Source organism: Tenrec ecaudatus, chromosome 6 (genome assembly GCF_050624435.1).
Source record: "Tenrec ecaudatus isolate mTenEca1 chromosome 6, mTenEca1.hap1, whole genome shotgun sequence".
Lineage (NCBI taxonomy): Eukaryota > Metazoa > Chordata > Mammalia > Afrosoricida > Tenrecidae > Tenrec > Tenrec ecaudatus.
The window spans coordinates 101,828,042-101,851,884 of record NC_134535.1 but is presented as its reverse complement, the minus strand read 5'-3'; positions in this window follow the sequence as shown (position 1 = coordinate 101,851,884).

Below are 23,843 nucleotides of genomic sequence, written 5' to 3'. Positions count from 1 at the left end.
TGTAGTTTTAAGAATGTACTATGATTTTTGTTGTTCAGTAATTCATGAACTCCTCTGATCACGTATTCCCATTATAACTTTTAATTAATAAAAGTGAACTATGAAAACAAGTCACTTTTCTCCCATTGTGCCTTTGTTCAATTGTTGTCTCCTGGGATCAATTCCCGCCTGTCGATTCTACTCACCAAGAGAGGAGAAAACCATCTTCCAAAACTCTTTCAAGAGAATAAAAACATAACAGATGAATATATATGTAAGTCTAGTGCATAGGCACACAATTGCTTCAATCTGACGCCAATACGGTTAGACGAGTATGCTGAAAACCGTTCCATTGTGACATCAGGGAAGTAACATAGATGAAGTTCTCTCCTGAATGAAACAGCAAAATTAGGCATCTGTATTCAAAATGCCTATTAAAAATTGTGCATCAAGATTAATGTACAAGGATTCAAGTGCCTCGTGTGTGTAAGAACCTTCCAATTTGAAGAAGATGGAAAGAACAAACAGGCCTGTATTTAAAAATATAAAAAAGGCAAACTCTCTACTTAGAGTATATTTGAAAAAGCGCCAGACAGGTGAAGACTTGTCAGTACTTGAGATAATTAAAACTAGGAAAAGTTGAGGTAGGTGGACATAAAACTCGAAAACGTTATTATGGATTATACCCAAATTCTCACGGGATTTCTGCATAAGTGCAGTTCTCAACCTTCCTAAGGCTGCAACCCTTTAATACACTTCCTCATGTTGTGACCCCCCAACCATAAAATTATTTCCTTTGCTTTCTAAATTTAATTTTGCTACTGTTATGAATGGGACGACTCCTGTGAAAGGGTTGTTCGACCCCCAAATGGGTCACGACCCACAGTTTGAGGACCGTGGCCTAAATTCTGAAGGACTTGTAGATCGCTAGTCTACAGTACAGTCAGGTGTCCTCATTCCATTGTTAGTCGTGACATAGTTCTGACTCCATTTTGATAATGTTACTTCTCTATTACTTACTGATCTTTAAAGCAATACAATAAAACCCAAAGTCTGACTCATACCGACACTACACAGGGTTTCCTATGCGAGAAATCTTTACAGGAGCAGGCAGCCTCATCCTTTCCCAGGGAAGCAGCTCATGATTTGAACTGCAGCCCTTTCAGTGAGCCGTCCAGTGCTTACTGACCCTATAGTGCCGCCAGGATACTTTAACATAATCATGTAGCTAGAGAAGTGTTCTTTGTGGTAAGGTACAGATACACAAAGAATGTACACTGGTCTTGACATAGAGATCCTTTCAGCAATGTCCTATCCAAGTAGATGCTATACATCCACACATCTAATGGCTATCTCAACAATTTAATTTGCACCAAGCCTTAGTAAACTTCATTTGCTTTAAAATACAAGTGTTCCCTTGTTAAAATTACTTTTCTAGACCTGCGATCCTCATTACGACACCTGGGAACATAGCTCCGTGTTGTAAGAAGTGATCTTTGTCCCATGGATCCACATAAACCCAAACCCAGTCCATTACCAAGTTGATGCTTACTTTTGCCACCTGGTGTGACAGAGTAGAACCACTTCATAAGGTGATCTTGGCTGTACTCCACCCAGGCCTTCCTTCTGAGGCACCGCTGGGTGGGTCTATACTGCCACTTGCAAACCGCTTGTGCCACCTAGGATGTAGATGCCCACATATAGGTAGAGAAAATTATCTGACTAAAAACAGTAAAAGAGATTTAACAATGGCTGATTTTAAAGATGTAACTTAGCTGAGAGAGAGGAGCCTCTGATTAGCAGAGTTAAACCAAAAATGAACGGGCTGATAACCGAAAGGTTGGTAGTTTGAGTTCCTGTAGAGGCACATCAAGAGGCAGTGTACTTCCAGAAAAGCCATTCCTGAAGACCATGGAACGGTCAAAGCTGACGCATTTGGAGTCAAAATCAATTTGACTATTGCTTCTTAACTGGTAGTATCCTCTAAAGCGTACATACTTAGAAAAGAAAAACAAATGTTTAACCAAAGTTAAGGTGAAAATCCAGATACTGCTCATCTGGTTTATAAACAGTTGATACCTTCAAACAGCTCTTTAAATAAACATTTTAGGTGTATTCCAATTTGAAATACTGATTCTGAATTGAAGATATGAGGGGAGTTCAAAAGCTTCATGCAAAAATGAAAGATACTGGAATTCCCCCAAGAACCTCGGAGGGCCCTTCATATGGGGAGAGTTTGGGTTCTTTATGCAACGAAAGATGAGCTACAGGAGCATGTGGTGCAAATGGCTAATGCTCTGGACTGCCAGTCAAAGTGTTGAAGGTTGAAGTCCACCCAGAGGTGCCTCTGACAGAAGCCGTGGCAAACCTTTCAAATAACCAGCCACTGCAAACTCTCCGGAGCAGTTCCACACACGAGGCCACCATGAGTCAGAATCAACGTGACGGAGACGGGCACATGATCTTAACTGTCTATGAGGATCAAAAAGACAATGAAGTCGCTGAACACTTGTAGTTTTATTAGAGTCCAAATGTTGGGGATGAGATAACACTTGAAATGTTTTATATCCACTTGTCTCTCTCCCAAACCAAACAAAACTCAACAAGAAAAATATAAAGGTCCAGGGCACTTTGTTTTCTATTCCTAAACTGATGCAAACAACTTCATTACTGAGGAAATGCTTAGGAAACAGGACAAAGAACTCTCCTTGAACTATGTGTATGTGTTACCAAGAAAATACTAGGGATTGATCCAAGCATTATAGCATAAAATAGTAAAGAAACAGTGCTTCTATTTGAACAGTATTGAATAAAGGGGAAACTCCATTTGGCTTGCTAGACTGAAAACACAGAGAAATAACTGATGCAATAGAGCAATGGACAGTCTGTGATGTTAAATGTCCTACTGCTTAGGTCTAAGTAAATATTAAATTATAAAAAATATGCACCTTGAACTTAATGTAAATTGTATTTTTGAACTAGTAGAGTTTCATATGTTTTATATTTGAGTCACTAACCTAAGACACACAAAGAATATATAATAGATTCCTGTTTATACCATTAAAAAGGAAACCTTAGTCATTCCTTTCTGAACTATACAGTTTAGTCAAGACTGCAAACTTTGTTTATATTCATATTTTTTGTAAAAAAATGTACGACTCATAAGTGCTTAAGTGTGATAATCAAGTTGAGAATTAGCAGTAATTTTGTAACTGTGACAAAAACTCACATGGTTATATTTTCCAAAAAGGTAGTTTGAGGTGTACAAATATTCACTGAAAGGTATTAATTTTTACAGTCCACATATAGGCAAAGATGAAAAAATTACTAAAAATGGTAATAAACAAATCCATCTCACATAACTTGAGATCGGATTTCTAGGGCGACGTAAATACCCTGATAAAAGGCAAAGGAGGCTTGAGTGAAAGGCTGGCTATTTTGGCTCAGGACACCCCTGGCCCAGGGCAAAGTTCTGCACTAGCCAGGGCAGGAGAGGGCTCTTGTCGGCAGGAAACACTTGGTGAAGTCGGTCCCAAACCGCCCAACCGATGCTCATTTGCAGCCATATCCGCCACAGGTGGCCAGAATCTCAATACCTGCAAGGCCAAAACACAGCCCTACGTAGAGAATGTCAGTTGGAAACTGCTTTTAAACTTTGAATGGAAATTGATGGCAAAACAGATTTTTATTTTAGAAAACTCCTTTTATAGTCACTTTCACTTGCACAGATTGATTCCATTAAAGTTTTAGTACGGCATTTGAAAAGCAAGTAAACAATGAACTTAAGTATCCAAATAATTTTAACAGGGTTTTAAAAAACTGCTATAACTCTAACTGACAGAAAATAATCTTAATCTATTTTCTTTCCTTCCAGTAAAAGCAAAACAAAATATTTCATTGAATTTACAGACATTCAAGAGAACCAAAATACAGTCTGAATTCAATAGAATTCTAATTTGAATGAAATGTCTTTTAAATTCCATTCATTCCTAGTAAGAATTTAAAAGAAAACAGTAGCTAAAAAACACAAGAACCCAGAAGTGCATTTATTTTCTGGAGGGTTTTTTTTGTCTTTTTTAATCATTTTAAAAATCATTAATATGTTGCTTATACTAATCGGTTAATGGGAACGCGGTGTTTTAAACAAAGATGCTTCTGCTATCTTCTGCAATGTCCTACCCAAGAGAAACTGTCCTGCAAGTGTAGCTTTGTCATTCTTTCCCTTCCCTCATCACAGTGAGTCCAACTGCTCTAAGGAAGCTCAACAACGGGAAACTCCATTAATAACTCATGAAGCCTCCTTCTCCACAAGCCAGCGTTTGAATCTACTCTCTCAAAGTTTCGACACTGTTCTTTACCCAGAATTGTTGGCCCATTTCCCTACATGATTAAAATTATGTACACGAGCTGATTCTTCTAAGGACTACAGTAAGTACTGTTGGCACACACCTTAGTTTTTAATGGCGCCCGAGTGACCGCGCCCTCACATTTTTTTCCTTCTCTTCAAAAGCAACCTTTAAAATAGAAAAAAGCAAACCTAGCAGCACACCCAGGAGTACAGAATGGAGCACACCCAGGACCCGGGATAACTGCACATGCGTCTTCTGCAATCCACTCCAGTCTAACAGACACGATTTAGTACAGTCTCTCAGCCTTGACATTACACTGACTTAACTTTACCCTATTCCCCGCTCACCGTAATATGTCCCCAACATTCCCTCCCTGCTTCTCTCCTCAGATATTGGATAAACCACTTTCTATTATCAGCAGTGAATCTTTTCATATCACTTCCCTGCCCCTGTAGCATGCCAATGCTACAACGATCAAATTATCAAACTTCATCCTTTTTAAATGTGCTTTCTCAATACATAAGACCCCACTATAAAAGCTGTCAATGATGCTTCCTTTGTTTCTCATTGTAATTATCAAACTCCTCCTGTAGAAGGAACTTTAGCCTTCTTAGACCCAGTCCTGAGGAGTCAATAAGCAGTTAAAAAAAAAACAGTTATCTTCTTGGGACCAAATTCTCTGATAGTCTTGTCAATATGGCTTAACATTATTATGGCTATAACATAGGGACTAGAGCCCATTTTCCTTTATTAATAGTGGGACCTGGTCACAATTTTTTAAAGTCTAGACTAACTTTCCATAGGTTTTTCCATATTTTATTCTCACATCATAGCTTTTAAAAACAAGGGGCACAAACATTTGCACTTATCAATGCCTTTTTTAAGGTGGCTTGATATCTTCTCTTCAGACATTTTGTCACTAGTTTAGGTACTGCCATTGTTCTGGAAGGATCCGAATGGTCTCCTTAAAAAGCAAGGCTTCTCTTGGGCTTAATCACTGATGAGTGGCATAATTTCTTCAAGGATAATGGTCTCAGAAAAAACATATAAAAGTTTCAGTTTGGGACTTGTTTGCTTCTCCCCCCACCTTACCCCCACCATAGGTGTGTTTCCAGCTTCTCATTCATATTTAATGTTCTTTGAATATATTGCACAATATTTTATTTTATTTTTTAAACATTTTATTAGGGGCTCATACAACTCTTATCACAATCCATACATATACATACATCAATTGTATAAAGCATATTTGTACATTCTTTGCCCTAATCATTTTCAAAGCATTTGCTCTCCACTTAAGCCCTCTGCATCAGGCCCTTTTTTTTCCCCCTCCCTCCCTGCTCCTCCTTCCCTCATGAGCCCTTGATAATTTATAGGTTATTATTTTGTCATATCTTGCCCTATCCGGCACCTCCCTTCACCCTTTTCTCTTGTCCATCCCCCAGGGAGGAGGTCACATGTAGATCCTTGTAATCGGTACCCCCTTTCCAACCCACTCACCCTCTTCTCTCCCAGTATCGCCACTCCCACCCCTGGTCCTGAAGGTATCATCCACCCTGGATTCCCTGTGCCTCCAGCTCCTATATGCACCAGTGTACAACCTCTGCTCTATCCAGACTTGCAAGGTAGAATTTGGATCATGGTAGTTGGGGGTGAGGAAGCATTTAGGATCTGGGGGAAAGCTGTATTCTTCATCAATGCTACATCTCACCCTGACTGACTCGTCTCCTCCCCTAAACCCCTCTGTGAGGGGGTCTCCAGTGGCCGACAAATGGGCTTTGGGTCTCCACTCTGCACTTCCCCCTTCATTCACTGTGGTAAGATTTTGTGTGTGTGTGTGTGTGTGTGTGTGTGTGTGATGATGCCTTATACCTGATCCCTTTGGCACCTCGTGATCACACAGGCTGGTGTGTTCTTTCATGTGGGCTTTGTTGCTTCTGAGCTAGACGGCCGCTTATTTATCTTCAAGCCTTTAAGACCTCAGACACTATCTCTTTTGGTAGCCGGGCACCATCAGCTTTCCTCACCACATTTACTCGTTCACTCGCTTTGGCTTCAGCAGTTGTGTTGGGAGGGTGAGCATCATAGAGTTCCAATTTAATAAAAGAAAGTATTCATGCATTGAGGGAGTGCTTGAGTAGAGGCCCAAAGTCCTTCTGCCACCTTAATACTAAACCTATAAATATAGACACATAGACCTATTTCCCCATCCTCATATATATATTTGCATGTACATGTCTTTGTCTAGACCTCCATAAATTCCCTTTGACTCCTAGCTCTTTCCTCCATCTCCCTTGACTTTCTTTCTTCCCTACTACCATGCTCCGTCCCCACCTGGGTTACAGCTATACCTCTTCTTTATGTGACCTTACCCTTGATCATTCCCTACCAGGCCTGCCACTCTCCCCTCACCACCATTTTGGGTCCCATGTTGTTCCCTTGCCCCTGTGTTTGTTAACACCACTTTCTTACCCCCCACCTCCCCCTATCTCAAGTCCCCCCAGAACTGTTGGTCCCATTGTTTTTCCTCCAGATAGTTCATCCAGCCTGTCTTATTTAGACAGAACAGTGGAGACAATAGCATGCACAAAAACAAGACAGAGGAAAACAAAGCAACAGTATACAACCAGACAACAAAACAACAACAACAAACCACTGAAAAATTAAAAAGGGATTTAAGTCTCGGGCAAAGTTCGTTCTCCTCCACTCCGGAGGTGCTAATGAGGGCAATTCTCTAAAAGAGGCACCTGGTTGTCTGTGTGGCCATCCTCAAAGGGTATCTAGGAAAAGAAATTTAAAGACCAAAGCATAAGTTTTATTCTTTGCACTATTTCCTTTGAGATAAATTTTATTTTAGCAATTCATTTTGAGCAGCAAAAAAATGCTCTTTTTAAGACTTTACAATGATTTGCTGGGATCGGAGGTTTCAAATGCTGACCCTGCAGATCACCGCCAAGCGCAAAACCGCTATGCCACCAGGGCGCCGAAACGCAAGGCCAGGCCAAGAAGGTGAGTATATGAAGGGCACTCTGGGTAGTACAATTTAGCCGTTAAAAAATTCTAATTAGGATTAACCTATAGTAATTTTCATGTAATATATAATATATTAAAGAACTGCCTGCGTGTGGTTTTAAAAATTCGCCACCTTTTCTATCCAGAGGGTGAAACCCCAAACATCAGTATCTTATGACTTGAAAAATAGATATGCATACTTTAAGCAATCTTTCAGTAGTTAGCTATGTATTGTTTGATTATCGAAGGTCTACTTTTCACTAAGCTCCCACCTTGTTGAAAGTATTTTCAGTAAGTGAAAAAAACATACTTGCCTACAGTTATGTGAAAATTCCCTGCTACTTTATTGACATATAGATGACCCCGAATCCTGCATGCATCTGGAGGCTGTGATGGGTCATCTTCCCTGTTACAAGACATATTAAGATTACTTAGGGCCCTTTGCAAGATTGTCACCATTTCCTGGTGGGAAATTTAACAGACAAAATTCACTTCAGATTATTTCTTCAATAATGTCCCCAATTTCCAAGAGACTTGCAATTTTTTAAGTCTATAAATTTATAAATATCACACAGCTCTACGGAAAAAATTGTCCAAATTATGGCATAACGATTATATTTACCTACATCTTAAAGCCCATGATTCCTCAAAGTTACCTAGGGGCCTAAATCCAATGAGAGACAAAAATAGTAAAGAATGCCATCAGTGCAACAACGACATACTTTCTTCATCTGTTTCCAGCATTTCAGGCTAGGGAAGGGAGAATGGGATGAAAATGAGACGCCCTCTGAATTCAAAGACACAATATTTTTGCCCCTAATAAAATGTACAAAATATTTTTTGAATACTTCTAGAGTTTCATTATTTCACTTCATGATCCAATATCAATATTTCAACGTGCAAAAATAAAGTTATAATTACAAAAAGCAAAATCCTAGTTGAAACTTACGGATCCTTTAAAATAGTAAAATGAAACTAATGTATTCATGAAACAATAATATAGGGAAGATATTTATTCAATTAATGAATGTAAAAGATTTAACAAAAAGAAAGGTTGCGGATGCAAAAAGAGAGAATATTAATGAAAATGAATTAACATATTTGTGATGATCTATATTTTACATTATAAATATATTATGAATTTAAATTAAAAGGTTATCTTCAAAGTGAAAGATAATTCTATTTTCCTTAAGAAAAGTAAGATTCAGAGAAGTAAACCAGCACTAAAGTTATGTAAAAATACATTATTGACAAGCAGTTGCATCTTTAAGAAATACTTCTCACCTTGGTGGAAGTGCTGTTGATGCACTTTTAAAAGCACTTTTAAATATCACATCTTGAAGGGAATGCTCTTCTTGTAGCCGACTTTGTATCAACTGCAGCATCCTGAATGCAACACCAACAATCATGAAGGAGACTAAGGCACACCCAGAAAAGGAACACTTATTCAAAAACAACAGTGGTTTGATTATTTAGCAAAACCAAACATTTATTCTCGAAGAGAGAAGGATTACCAATCTTTCTAAGTAAAGTGTCAAGCTTACTTCTGGAATTTCCTGGAAAGGAAGGGCACTGAGACAAGGTGGCCTCATCAACGATACACCTGCAGTCAGGGCCACTACAGAGCATCTGCTCCATAGAACCCCCTCCCAGGGGACAAACAACAGAAAAGCGAGTGAAGTGTAACAGAGGGAGATGTAAGATATGAAAATAATAATCTATAACTTATCGAGGGTTCATGAGGGAGGGTGGGTGGGGGAAGGGGGAAATGAGTTGATATCAAGGGCTCAAGTAGAAAGAAAATGCTTTGAAAATGATGGCATCATATGGACAAATGTGCTTAACACAATAGATGACTGTATGGATTGTGATAAAAGTTGTAAGAGCCCCCAATAAAAGTATTTCATTAGGAAAAAAACCAAGTATCTGATCAACCAGTACATTTAAATTCATGGTTCACACAGGCCGCAGGTACAGCCCTCGTCACTTTTGCTAGCCACTGCATTAAATGGTACAGATACGAAGAGTGAGGCGAGGAAGGGAGCACACAAAGACTGATAGACTTGAAGTCGATTACTGGGGTGTACGCTCACGCCCCAAACATGCAGCTCTTGTCGCAAATGAAGCCACATTGCCAAGCAATTTTCACCTGGCTCCCCTTATCCAGAGAAGCTGAGCGTCATTCCATGACCAGGTCATCATTTCAAATAAAGCCTTACAGTATGAGAACTACTGACGGACTTTTATTTTACTAGACCTAATACAGAGAGAACAAGCTGGGAGGTTTTTTTAAGTAACATTTTTATGCTCCTAATTCCTCTCCAATACTTCTAATTTTAAACTCATAATTTTAAACAATTGCTTTGCATCTTTTTATGCTGTCCCACATGACCTCCTTTAATTCTCTTGTCTATAAATAACCAAGACCCATGTAGAAAAATTCTCATTCAGAAAGCTAGAAATTATACACAAACATGGGGCAATAAAAAATGAATACCACTCTCAGTTTCTACCTGTCTGGAGCAAAAGGAACTGAGGGTGCCAAAGACTACAGGTGGAAACTAGTGCACAGGACTTTGGTCCCAAAACCATAGCCTTGACTAACCTGAGAGAGAAGAATTAGAGTGTTCTTAGGACTAGGAACCCTCACCATTCTGCCCAGGGACACAATAGAAGGTACTAGATAGACAATGGGGAACATAACCCAAAATCCAAAAAGGCCAGCCCTGATGGACGGACAGAGAATAACGGAACCCTGAGACTACTGCTGAAGCCCCTCCTAGAAGGTACTTTCAGTTAATTAGCACACTGGCTAATAAAATATTTATTATCACCAATAAGAAACTAATGCATTTAATTACTGACTATGGCTCTTGTAGCCATAACCTTTGTTACTCCCACCAAAATGACCTTTGTTTACCTGATGAGTCGGGCTAAGAAGGTAAGGGAAGATACTGACTCAATTCTGTGATTCAGCTGGGAGTGATTTTCTGAACAGGGTTCGCTGTGGCTGCATTCTGCTGGGCATACCATCAGCCATTGTAGAAAAAGGCAGAGAGGAGCTCATGCCAGGACCGAGTGTGTCCTTGGCACACTGAGGTCCTTGCTCATTGAACCTCCTTGGTTCAGGAGAAGTATGACACACCAGCGGAGCAGGAGCAGCAGAAGCAAGAATCAGAGCATGATTCTGTGGTGGACTTCCCAGCCCGTAGAGCAAGTAGAGCTGAGTGCTTCAGAGCACAGAGTGCCTCTGGGCACTTAGTTAGAGCAGCTGGGTTTCCTGACCCACACAGCTGGAGCAGAGTGCCTTCAGGTTGAGGAATCTGTTTGCATCCCTAAAAGAGCTTTGTAACATTGCCTGAGCAGGGCAAAGGCTCTGCCAAGAGGCTGAGGACCAGAGGCCTGTTCATGGCCAAGGCAAAGAAACTGTCCAAACTAAACAACTATGATATCCTGAGCATTTCTCACCTGAATTAACTTCCCTAATAAACTCCATAATCGTGTCAACTCTAAGTTCTAAAACCCAGCTGAAAAGCAGTATTGTGAGAAGGAGGATAGGGTTAAGAAGGATGGAGGGTGGAGGCATGTCTGACTTCTGCCTTATGGCAATCAGTCTTGGAAACCAGAGGTCAGATGTGGGCCCCCATGCTATTTCTGCTAAACCTGAGCTAAATGAGGCCACCAATCAACATTGGCCTCAAAGCAAAGATGCGAAGGCAAGGAGGAGCAGGGACGCTACATAAATGGAAAATGAACAAATGGAACAGAAATAAGGAGACTACATACTATTCAGGAGAATGTCAGGCTCTCTGTGGACTAGTCAAGATCTTTATCAAAATATTTATTCAGGAATAGGACATGATAATGTATGAAGGTTCCAAGAAATGAGATGCCATCTTCAGACTTATACATCTGAAAGGAAATGGGTGAAAAAAAAAAGGTTTTAAAATAATTGTGTAAAACAGTATTGGGTGGGGGAGGGGTGCATATATCCGACATCCTTTGCCTAACCAGTTCTCCACCTTCCTAATGCCGCCGCCCCTTGACTTGAGCTATCAAGTCACGAAAAGACATAGTAGAACCTCAAATATACATTGCTAAGTGAAAGAAAGCAGTCTTTAAAAGTTAAAATTAGATAACATTCTAAAAAGGCAAAACTGTAAAACTGCGAAAATATTTGTGGTTATCAAAGTTTCAGAGGTTCAGAGGGTAAACAGGAGGGACACAGGATATTAGTAGAATCAATATTTGTAAAGATATATGGTTCAGCAATTGTAAAAAATGTATCACTGGAATTCAAGATGTTAATTGCAGGAGGGACAGTACTCAATAAGAAGGATATGGAAACTCAATGCAGTTTCTGTATAATTTATCTACAAACCTAAAACTGCTCTAAAAATAAAGGCTATTTTTAAATGCTATATATCATTGCATGCAAATAAAAATAATAAGATTTTTTTTAATTTGATAAACTCAACTACAAATGATAAGGTTTAGGCAAGAAAAACCACTGGTTATGTTGAATGGTAATTCTAAGCCCTGAACAAAATTATAAGCTTCTAATTTTTCTTTTGTTTTGTTTTTTAAGGCAAATCAGTGAAAATCTCAGAAAGCAAATTATTCAATAGTGGAATTTATTGCCAAGAGAAGGAAAAATCATACAGCGATTCAGAATGATATGAACATATAAACATAGTGAGTGGAAAGTTTCAAAACGACGCAGTATGAGAAATAGAAAGAGTTCTATTCTCAAACAATATTGTAATTCAATATATTACATATCACATGATACTGAAACCTCTTTGTGTAATAAATGAGGAGTAGAGGCTTCTCTATCCAGTTTGATAAACTAATATATCTTACCAAGAAATATTCAATAGATCATTTGTGGGAGAATGATGGGGCTTTCTACTCCTGTAAAGAGTTACAGATGGAGAAACCTATTGGGTCGCTCTTTCCTTTCTTTATAGGGTTGGTATGAGTCGGCATTGACTCAACAGCAGTAAATTTTGGGTTTTGGGTTTTGGTTTGTATGGCATTTATAAAAGAAAAAATCCAATTTGAAATTCAAGAAAAAAATTGTATCATAAGTTACCTGAAACCAGCAAAAACAAAATCTCAAAGTGCGAACCCACTGCTATTGTGCCAATTTCAACTCATTGTGATTGTGTTAGGCCGGGTAGACTAGAGAAAAAATCCAGAGACATTTGTGTATGCATTATGAAGAACTTTTATATCAAAGAGTAATTGTATATTAAGAAAATGTGCCAGCCCAGTCCAGATCAAGTCCATAAGTCTGACATTAGCTCATGAGTCCAATACTAGTCCAAAAATCCTTTTCCAGACTCATGCAATCACATGCCATGATACAAAGTGTCTGAGGATCACAGGCCAGTGGGTGCAAAGCATTGTGGACCCAATAACAGTGGACGCATTGCAGCACCGGCACAGGTCTCCATGTGGCTCCTCCAGCTCTCCAAGTGAGGCTCTTCAGCAGGAAGGGGAAGGCAAAAAAGGGGTGGGGGGGCAACCTCCAGAGAGCCATTTATCTCATTTGCCCTCCAATCAGCTGCAATCTGATTAACAGGCTAAACTCCACCCCTTCACTCATTTTTATATCATTTTATTAGGGGCTCATACAACTCTTTTTACAATCCGTACATACATCATTTTTGTCCAGCACATTCATACATATGTTGTCATCATCATTCTCAAAACACCTGCTTTCTACTTGAGCCCTTGGTATCAGCTCCTCATTTCCCCCTACCTCCCTGCTCCCCCTCCCCCTAAACCCTTGATAATTTATAAATAGTTATTGTTTTATCATGTCATATACTATCCAACATCTTCCTCACCCAGTTCTCCGCTGTCCGTCCTCCAGGAAGGAGGTAACATGTAGAACTTGCCATCTGTTTCCCCTTTCTCCATCACCCTCCCTCCACCTTCCCGATATCGCCACTCGCACCACTGTTCCTGAGGGGCTCATCTGTCCTGGATTCCCCGTATTTCTAGTTCCTATCTGTGTCAGTGTACATCTTCCAGTCCAGTCGGTTATGTAAGGTAGAATTGGGATCATGATAGTGGAGGCCAGGAAGCATCCATGAACTACAGGAAAATTGTATGTTTCATCATTGCTACACTGCACTCTGACTGGCTCGTCACCTCCCCACACCAATTCAGCAAGGGGATGTCCAATTTCCCCCTGATGGGTCCTGGGTCCCCACTCTGCACTCCCCTCATTCACAATGCTATTTGTTTTGTTTTGTTTTTGATGCCTGATACCTGATCCCTTGGATGCCTTTTCATTTCACAGGCTGGTGTGCATTTTCCATGTGGGCTCTGTTGTTTTTCAGTTAGATGGCCCCTTGTTTAGCTTCCAGCCTATGGGACCCCAGATTCTATATATTTTGACAACTTGGCACCATCAGCTTTCTTCGCCGCACTTGCCCGTGCACCCGTTTTGTCTTGAGCATTCACGTCTGGGTAGACTGGTGTGCTTCTTCCTTATGGTCTTTGGTGTTTCTTAGCTAGATGGGTGCCTGATTGTCTTCAAGCCTTTAAGACCTCTGATGCTATATCATTGCATAGCCCGGCACCATCAGCTTTGTTCACAACTTTTGCTTATGCACCCACTTTGTCTTCAGCGATCAAGTCAGGACAGGCTGCTGTGCTTCTTCCATGTGGGTTTTGTTGTCTTTCAGCTAGATGGCTGCTTGTTTATCTTCAGGTCTTTAAGACTTCAGGTTCTATATCCTTTGGTAGCTTGGCAATATCTGCTTTCTTCGCCACATTTGCTTGTGCACCCATTGTCTTCAGTGACTTCAGGTGCTATATCTTTTGGTAGCCGGGCACAATCAACTTTCTTCACCACATTTGCCTATGCACCCGTTGTCATCAGCAATCGTGCCAGGCAAGTGAGCATCTCAGACTGCCGAATTGTTAGAACAAAGTGTTCTTGTGTTGAGGGAGTACTTGAGCAGGCGCCCACTGTCCATCTGTTTCCTTAAAACCAAACCTATAAATATATGTACATAGATCTATTCCCCCCTTGTCGTATATGAGTATATTTACATCTTTATATGTCTGTTTTTAATTCTCTATGACTACCCTTTGCCTCCTATTTCTTTCCTCTGTTTCTTGGTACTTTCCTCTTGTCCCTCTTTCATGTTCTGCCTTCATTTGGGTTTTAGGAATTCCTCTCGGTTACATTGCCCTTCATCCAACCCTGCCAGACCTACCACACTCTCCTTCAGACTGATTTTGGATCACTTGTTATTCCCTTGTCCCTGGCCTTCTGAACACCCTCTTCCTGTCCCCCACCACCACACCCTCCATGTCCCCCCGAAACTGTCATCCAGTTGTTCTCCCTTCTGGCTTGTTTATTCTGCCTATCCCTTCCAGGTGGATATACTATGTACTATCACAAGATTGAGTACCATGAACCAACAACAGAAAGTAAAACAATAGCTACTACAACAACAACACACACACGCATACACACAGAAATGTATGAATAGTTCAAGGTCTGTATGTTTTCCTTCATGGGCGCTTTCCAGTCAATTCTGATGGGGTGCCATGCCCTGGCACCGCCTCTATCCCTGAGGACTTCATTGCTCTGCTTCCCCCGCTGCTCTGCTGCATGTCCCCAGAGGCTGGCTTCGGGGTGGTGAGCTCATGGCGGACGCAATTCCCACGGTGTGTCTCTAGTGTTGTCCCCAATAGTGCTATGGGTCAGTGAGGAATGCTGTGTTCCACGGTGGAACTGGCCCTGTGGTCATCTTTGTGCAATGCTTTTCTGAGCAGGAACATTGTCCTCAGGGCTTGGTGAGCCAGGATGTGTGTCATTCTTTTTGTTTATTCCCCTATGCCCCCTCGTTGGCTCCTGTGTGCTCTGACCAGACCAGTCGCTCTTCCCCTCTTCTTGAGCTGTAGCATCAGTGCTGTCCTCTGAAGTGAATTCTTCTTGAGGGAGGGTGGTGCTGTCCACTTAGTTGGTAATGGGGCCGGCCCCTCAGGCCTCTCTATCGGTACCCTGCTTCATGTCAGTGTGTTGAGTTCTTGTCTTGGAGCTCCAGGTTGAAGTCTTGTCTCTCTTTCCCTGGGGAAACATGATCAACACCCTCCCCCTGTGTGGGTTAGTGCCCTGTTCCTCCTGCTACCCATATCTTTTTCTATCCTCTGCCCTTAAGAAACTCCTGCCCTTAAGAAACTCCTGCTCAGGTCCTTTGCCCACCTCCTGAGTGGGTGGACAATTTTTTTTTCTTGTTGTCGTTTAGCAGTTTATTGTAGATTTTATTGATAAGGCCTTTGTCTGATGTGTCATTGCTAAAGATGTTTTTCCATTCTGTAGTCTCTCTTATTTCTCTCTTGGTGAATTCTTTCAAATTAATACATAAGTGTTTTATTTTTAGTATGTCCCATTGGTCAATTTGTCCCTCCTCCATGTTGGTGTCCTTCCTGATTTCCAATAGCAATTCCTGTGCCAAGGTTCTCAGGTTTGTCCCAATTCCCTCATTGATGGCCCTAATCGTTTTGGGTTTTAACTCAAGGTCTGTGATCCACCTTGAGTTTATTCTTGTGCATAGAATGAGTTAAAGGCCTTGCTTCATTTTTCTGCAGCTGTGTATCCATTTTTGCCAGCACAATGAATTGAAGAGGGCATCTGCTTCCCATTTGATGCTTTTGGGCCCATTATCAAGGATTAGGTGTCTGTATGCTGATGATGTTATTTCTGGGTTTTCAATCCTTTTCCATTGGTCTGAATATCTATCATTATACCAGTACCACACTGTTTTTGACCACTGTGGCTGTGTAGTAGGTGCTAAATTCGGGTAAAGCAAGCCCTCCAACTTGGTCCTTCTTCTTGAGGAGGTCTCTGCTAATTCTCGGTTTCTTCCCTCTCCATATGAAGTTGGTAATCTGTTTTTCCTACTCTTTGAAGAAAGTTGCTGGAATTTGGAACGGGCTAGCATTGAATTTGTATAGTTCCTTGGGTAAAATTGACATCTTTACGATATTGAGTCTGCCAATCCACGAGCATGGGATCTCCTTCCATTTATTGAGATCATCTTTTGTTTCTTTTAATAGTGCTTTGTAGTTTTCCTCATACAGATCTTTTGTTTTTGAGTCAGGTATATCCCTAGGTATTTCAATTTGTGTTTGGCTATTTTAAAGGGTAAACCTTTTTTGATCTCCTCTCTGTGTCCTTGTCTGATGTGTATAGTAGTGCAATAGACTTCTGTTTGCTGATCTTGCAACTTGCCACTCTGCCATATTCCTGTATTGCTTCCAGTACTCATCCTGTGGGACTTTTAGGATTTTCCAGATATAAAACCGTATCATCTGTGAATAACAATAGTTTCACTTCTTCCTTCCCCAGACGAATACCTTTGGTGTCCTTTTGTGTTACCTATATTTTTAGCTAGGACCTTCAGCACGATGCTAAATAGGAATGGGGACAGGGGACATCCTTGTCTAGTCCCCTTTTTCAGAAGAAATGATCTCATCTTTCTCCATTGACTACGACATTGGCTGTTGGTTTTTCATATATTGCTTGTATTATATTGAGGAATTTTCCTTCCATTCCTATCTTCCTGAGTGTCTTAAACATGAATTGGTATTGGATGTTGTCGAATGCTTTTCCTGCATCTATTGATAATATCATGCGGTTCTTATATTTCTTCATTTCAAAGTGACGAATAATACTAATGGTCTTTCCTATGTTGAAACATCCCTGCATCCATTGTATGAATCTTACTTGGTCATGGTGAATTACTTGTTTTATATATTTTTGTATTGTCTTGGCTAGTATTTGGTAAGAATTTTTGCACCGATATTCATTAGGGAAATTGGTCTGTTGTTCTCAATTCTTGTGGGATCCTTGGCCGGTTTAGGTATCAGAGTTATACGAGCTTCATAGAAGGAATTTGGAAGTTTGCCATCTTTTTCTATGGTCTGGAAGAGTTTGAGAAGGATTGATGTCAGTTTTTCACTGAATGCCTGATAGAATTATAGAATTCACTAGTGAATCCATCTCGTCCCGGTGTCTTCTTGGTTCGTAATTCTTTGATAGCTTTGTCTATTTTTTCTATTGATATAGGTTTGTTGACGTTCTTGATGGCCATTGGGGATAATCTAGGGAGGGATTGTTTTTCCAAGAATTCATCCATGTCTTCCAAGTTTTTTAATTCATTGAAGTGCAGTCCTTCAGAGTACTGTATAATTATCCTTTTGATTTCAATATGATCCGTTGTAATATTCCATCTTTCATCCCACATCCTTGCTATTGAGATGTGTTCCTTCCTTTCTTTGGTCAAATTCGCGAGAGGTTTGTCGATTCTTTTGATCCATTCGAAGAACCAACTTTTAGCAGCATTGCTTTTTCTCCAAGTTTTCTTATTTTCTCTCCCCTGAATCTCAGATCTAATTCTTATTATTTCTTTTCTTTTTCTGTTAATTGGAATTTCTTGCTGACTCTGCTCTAATTGCTGTAAATTTTGTGCCAGTGTATCCATCATAAGCCTCTCCTCCTTCTTTATGTGCACATGTAATGCTATGACACTTCCTCTGATGACTGCCTTTGCTGTGTCCCGTAAGTTTTGGTATGTCGTGTTTTCATTCTCATTGGTTTCTAGAAATTTCCTAATTTCATCTCTGATCTGAGCCAGTAGACTCTCCTTATGCAATAGAGAGTCATTCATTCTCCACTGGTTTGCCCTTGATTTCTTTATCTTCCTTTTGTTTATTTTCAATCTTATAGCACAGTGGTCAGAGAGAGAGGTCTGTATGATATCCATGTGTTTGAATTTATGTAGATTCGTCTTTTGCCCCTAGCATGTGGTCTGTTTTCATAAATGCACCATGTGGACTTGAATAGAATGAGAATTCCTTTTGTTTGGGTGAGAGCTCTGGAGATATCTATCAGGTCAAGTCTCCTTGTTGAGTTTCTTTCCAAGTGATCTATCTTTCCAAGTGATCTATATTTCTTCATCCTTTGCAGTGTTTGCTTGACATATTCTGCTGCATGCTTGTTTGGCGAGTAAATATTTAGAATGCTTATTGGTTCTTTATGCAATGCTCCCTTGAGCATTATATAGAGTCCATCCTTATCTCTTTTAATGGTTTGCACTTTGAGGTCAATTTTATCTGAGATTAGGATTGGAACCCCTACTTTTTTTTTAGAGTTTACCTGATATTGTCTCCATCCCTTGATTCTCAGCCTGTTTTTATCTGTAATGCTGAGATGTGTCTCCTGTAGGCAACAGATCGAGGGTTTGTGTTTTCCAAGCCAGTCTAATAGCCTCTGTCTCTTAAGGACGGAGTTCAAACCATTAATATTCAGGGTTATTACATCTATCTGTGGACCCTGTGATGTCATTTTATCTCTCTTGTGTTGGATGTTTTCCTACCTCCTTTCTTTTCTGTAGGTTGTGCATATGTGTGTTTGTGGTTCATTCTAACCTTCTTTCCATCGTTGAGCCAGTTCTATCTTGGGGGCTTTTTTCCCTTTGATGGTCTCTGGGTGGAGTTGTTCTGTGTGGTGGTCTCTTTTATGTGCTTGGTGAGTGTTGTTCTTCTGCCCATACTGGGTCAGTGAGGATCTTGTGTAGTGCTGGGTTCCTTTTAGCATATTATTCAAGGCTTTCCTTGTCTGGGAAGACTCTCACTTCTCCCTCAATTTTGATAGATAATTTGGCCAGAGAGAGTATTCTTGGGTTTGTGTTATTTTCCTGCAATTTTCAGAATATGCTGCTCCATTGTCTCCTCTTCTTAACAGTGTCTGCTGACGGGCCTGAGCATATTCTTATCTGCTTGCCTTTATATGTGGTTTCCCATTTATCCCTAACTGTTCTCATATATTTCTCCTTTTCCTCAAAGTTGGATAGTTTAACAACTGTATTTCTTGGTTACTTCCTCTGGGAATGTAGTCTAGCTGTCATTCTTTCGGCTTCCTGGAGAGTTGCCTGGTTTTCATTCATTAAGTTAAGGAAGTTTTCCTCCAAGCATTCCATCACTATTTTGGATACTGGTTTCTTTGATATGCATTCTTCTGGCAGTCCGATAATTCTGATGTTGTTCCTTCTGATAGCGTCAGACATAGCTCTGAGGTTTTATTCAGCATCTCTGATGGACTGTTTAGACTTTTTCTCACATTTATTAATTTCTGTTTGTGAATCCTCTAGGTCACTGGAGTGGTTCTCTGCCTCCTCCATTCTCCGGGCAAGGTCCATGAGTTTGCTATTAACTTTTGTTATCTCGCCCTTTAACTCCTGTATTTTGCTTTGGGGCAAGGCTTTTATTTCCTCTATCATTTCATCCTTCTTCTGTAATGCTTCCCTCATGTCCTGTATGGCTCCAAGTAGCATTCTGAAGATTTCTTTCTGTGGGAGGTCAACCTATGCCTTTTCTATGACTGCTGTTAGGTCCAGGTGTTCCTCTTGCACTGGATGTTGTTTCTCTTTACTTGTTGAAACTGTGGAAGCAACTTGCTGTTTTCTGTTCGATTTGTTGGAAATTGGTGCCACTTTCCTGGGTGTCTCAGAGCACTGGGTTCTCTCTTTAGGAAGTTGGTTGTTGGTTTTACAGCTGGTTGCCTTTAGCCAACTGTGTCCCGAGGTTGTGTTTTACCCTTGTCCTGCTGGGGATTCCCTCTTGCCTTGGCCTATGGCTTATGCTACAGTCACCTTTAGTTCCCCTTAGGGGTTGTTTGTAGCTGTGCATGCGGCGGTCTGATAGAATGTATTGGTCCCAGTGCAGGGGAGCATATTTTGGCGATGGGTTGGGGTTTCCGTGCTCTATTTCTGGCTAGGGGCACTTCCCTCAGGCAGGTAGGTGGGAGGGGAGCCACGACTGGTGTGCAGATGCACCGCTTGGAGCCCAAAGGGTTGGACAGTGTGAGCAGGAAGAAGGGCCAATGCAGTGAACAATCCTATGCCATGGCTGCAAAAACTTCCGCCACATTTTTGTTCTCTGCCTGGCAGGCATGAAGCGGTGTGGCAGGATGGGAATCTCTGTGTGCGTGCGTGCGTGCGTGCGTGTGTGTGTGTGTGTGTGTGTGTCCCCGCGCACGGGTGTGTGCATGTATGGGGCGGGGGCTGAGGGTGGGGAAAGCCAAGGGTGGGGGCTGGCTGGCGGATCTGCAAGGAGCGCAGTGACCTGGCAGGCACCTCTGGGCTGAATTCTCTGAGCATGCGGCAGGTCTGATTGGTGGTTCACTCAGAGCACTAAGGCTGGACCTCAGCCACTCCTTTTGGTTGTGGCACTGGGAAGCGGTTCCAGGGAGAAGGGGGAAGGGTCTGGACATCCTGAGGCGCGGTGGGGTTACTGGCTGGCAGTTTTGCGCAGAGCTACGAGACGGGCACAGCCTCCCCCGTGCACCTGGCTGCCCTGTGGTGCTGGTCACGGTAGAGCGGGTGCCCCAAGTGCTGCACCAGATACCACAGATGTCCCCACAGAGCCCTGGCCATCATGTGGGGGTCCACCTCTGGGTCAGAGAGATGCTACTTGGAAATCGAACAGGCAGATTTGATACCCCTACTCTGCACCCAACTCTTCTCACTTACTAATATCCTCAGAGCTCCAGGGGCGTGAGCTACCTATCTGGCAGCCATCTTCCTGGAGTCCCCCTGCTTCACTCTTAATACCCTCAAGTTGACACGAGATTATGTAACCACCACAGTGATCCTATAGGATAGAACACAGATACTTCATAGGGTTTCCAACACTATTAATCTTGAAAGAACAAGTAGCCTCATCTCTCCCTTGGTCAGACTGGTGAGTTTGAACTCGGACTTTGCCATTAGCAGCCCAATGCTTAAACCACTGTCCCATCAGGTCTCCTTAGCAAAAGCAAAGCTATATTTCATGATCTACAATAATTACTTTTCTAGAACTTTTATATTTGTTACTACTATGGAGGTAATATTATCGTTCATTTTATTCTCTAATTGGTTATTGATATAACTGAAAAAGAACAAACAAATCTGTTTTGGAATAAGTACAGCCAGAATTCTTTTTAGGAACAAGTGTGGCCAAGCTTTGTCTCACATAATTTGGACATGTTATCAGGAGAGGCCAGTCCCTGGAATACAGAATCATACTTGACAAAGTAGAGAGGCATCATAAAGAGAAACCCTTCATGAAATCAGTGGGCACAATGACTATAACAAAGAGCTCAAGCTTAACAATTATGAGCATGGCTGTGTTTCATTCTGTTGCATGTGGGGTCAGTATGATGTGGAGCCTGCTGATGGTACCGAACCACAACAATAGCATTAGAGCTCAGACTTTCAGTACTTGGTTTGTGGCAGGAAGAGGTTTACAGTGGGAACCCTAATTCCATTTTGAATCTTGACATGAATTCTTTCTTCGTTGAATTTTGAAGTCGTGCTTAATCATAGCCCTAATCTAAGAACAATTGGTTCTTATGAAGTGACCCTCTTCAATACATGCCTTCGCAACTCTGCTGTATCAAAAACAGCATTTTACTGTATTTTTATAAATTCACATCTGAAAAAGTGTTCAGAATGTCCAGGAATATTATGAATAATCCTCACCTTAAAACTTTTTTCCTCTTTCTTATGTGTTAACACTACCTAACATATAGAGTGCTGATTTAATATCACTAGCTATCAGGGATAGATTGCATGTTACTGTGATGCTGAAATCTTTTCAGCAGTTTGCAGACTACAACTAACTGTGAAGGAAGGTCTGGGGGGTCATAACCATCATATGTGCAATGAATCATGGGCAGGACCAAGCAGTGTTCTATTATAGTATGCTTCACAGAAGGGACTCTGGCAGTACAGTAGTTAAAATGTTGAACTGATAACCAAAAGATTGGTGGCTTAACCCGGCAGCAGATCTGCTGGAAAAAAATGAGGCAGTCAGGTTCTGACAAAATTTCAGCCTTGGAAACTACCAGGAACGGAGCTCTACTCTGTCCTATAAGGTTGCTCTAACTCTGACCCAACTGGATAGCATTAGATGTTAGAGGTAGTGGCATGAGGTCTCCATGAGTTGGGGCTGAATGGCTTGCAGCTAACTACAACAACAATATACTATTCGTTACTGTGGAAGCAATTTACATTGATTATCTTGATTAGTGTTCAATCTATGTTCATTTCATACACAAGGAAGCTGCGTTTGGAAGTTATTGACTTGTCCAGGGTCAAAGAGTTAGTGGTAGGAAAACACACTGAGGCAGAAACAGAGTCAGTGTTAAACACAAAACAAAACAAAAAAAACCACTATTTAATTGCACCAGGCTTTTTTGGTGAAATTTGTACTGAAAATGCCAATGATTTGTTTTGCATCCCAACTGTGTTCCTAGCCTCCAAGCCATAAACATTATATAGGAGGCTTGCTGTTTTGAGGCCCAGAATTCTTGTAAAGGACAAAAAGGAGGAGCTGATGCCAAGGGTCCACTGGAAAGTCAATATCTAGAAAAGAACAATGGAATATATGTATGAATATGTCGGATACAACTGATGTATGGTCTGTGACAAGAGTTGTAATAGCCCCCAGTAAAATAATTAATAAAAAGGACTCAAAAAGCCACATTTATAAAATGCTGAGTTCTTTTTTCCCCTCCAATTGCTTTTAGAACTAAGTGTAGAAGATGCCACTCACAAGTTTTCCTGAAAACCTAACACTGTTATTTAAGTTTTCTTTTGTGGAGGGCTATGAGAGAGCTATCTTACTAAGACTAAACAAAATCATTAAATGGTAACACCCTGCTATATTAAGATCTTCACACGTGTTGCTATCAGGCAAATTAATATGTTATTGACATTGACCCAATTGATTTTCATTTTAATTCATTCATGGAACTATCAAGTACAGAGTCCCTAAATGTATATTACTTTAAAATATATAGAAAGCCTTTTAAATGCATTTAATAAATATATAGCTAAACTTGTTGACTTGAATATATCCAATATATATTGAGGAAAGAGAACTCTTTTTTTTCTTTTTTTAAATTATTTATTAATTTTTCAATCATTTTATTGGGGGCTCATACAATTCTTATCACAATCCATCCATCCATCCATTGTGTCAAGAACATATGTAAATTTGTTGCCATTATCATTCTCAAAACATTGGCCTTCTACTTGAGCCTTTAATATTGGCTGCTCAATTTTCCCCTCCCTCCCCACCCCTCACTACCTCATGAAACCTTCATCATTTATAGATTATTATTATTTTGTCATATGTTACACTGTCCGATGTCTCCCCTGCCTTCTTCTCTGCTGTGCATCCCCGGGAGGAGGCTATACGTAGATTCTTGTAATCATTTCCCCCATTCTACCCTGCGTTCCCTCCACCCTCCAGGCAGCGCCACTCTCACCACTGGTCCTGAAGGAGTCATCTGTCCTGGATTCCCTGCTAGATCATATCCTCTGATCTAGCCAGATTTGTAAGGTAGAATTGGGATCATGATAGTTTGGGGAAGGAAGCATTTAAGAACTACAGGAAAGTTATATGTTTCATCGTTGCTACCCT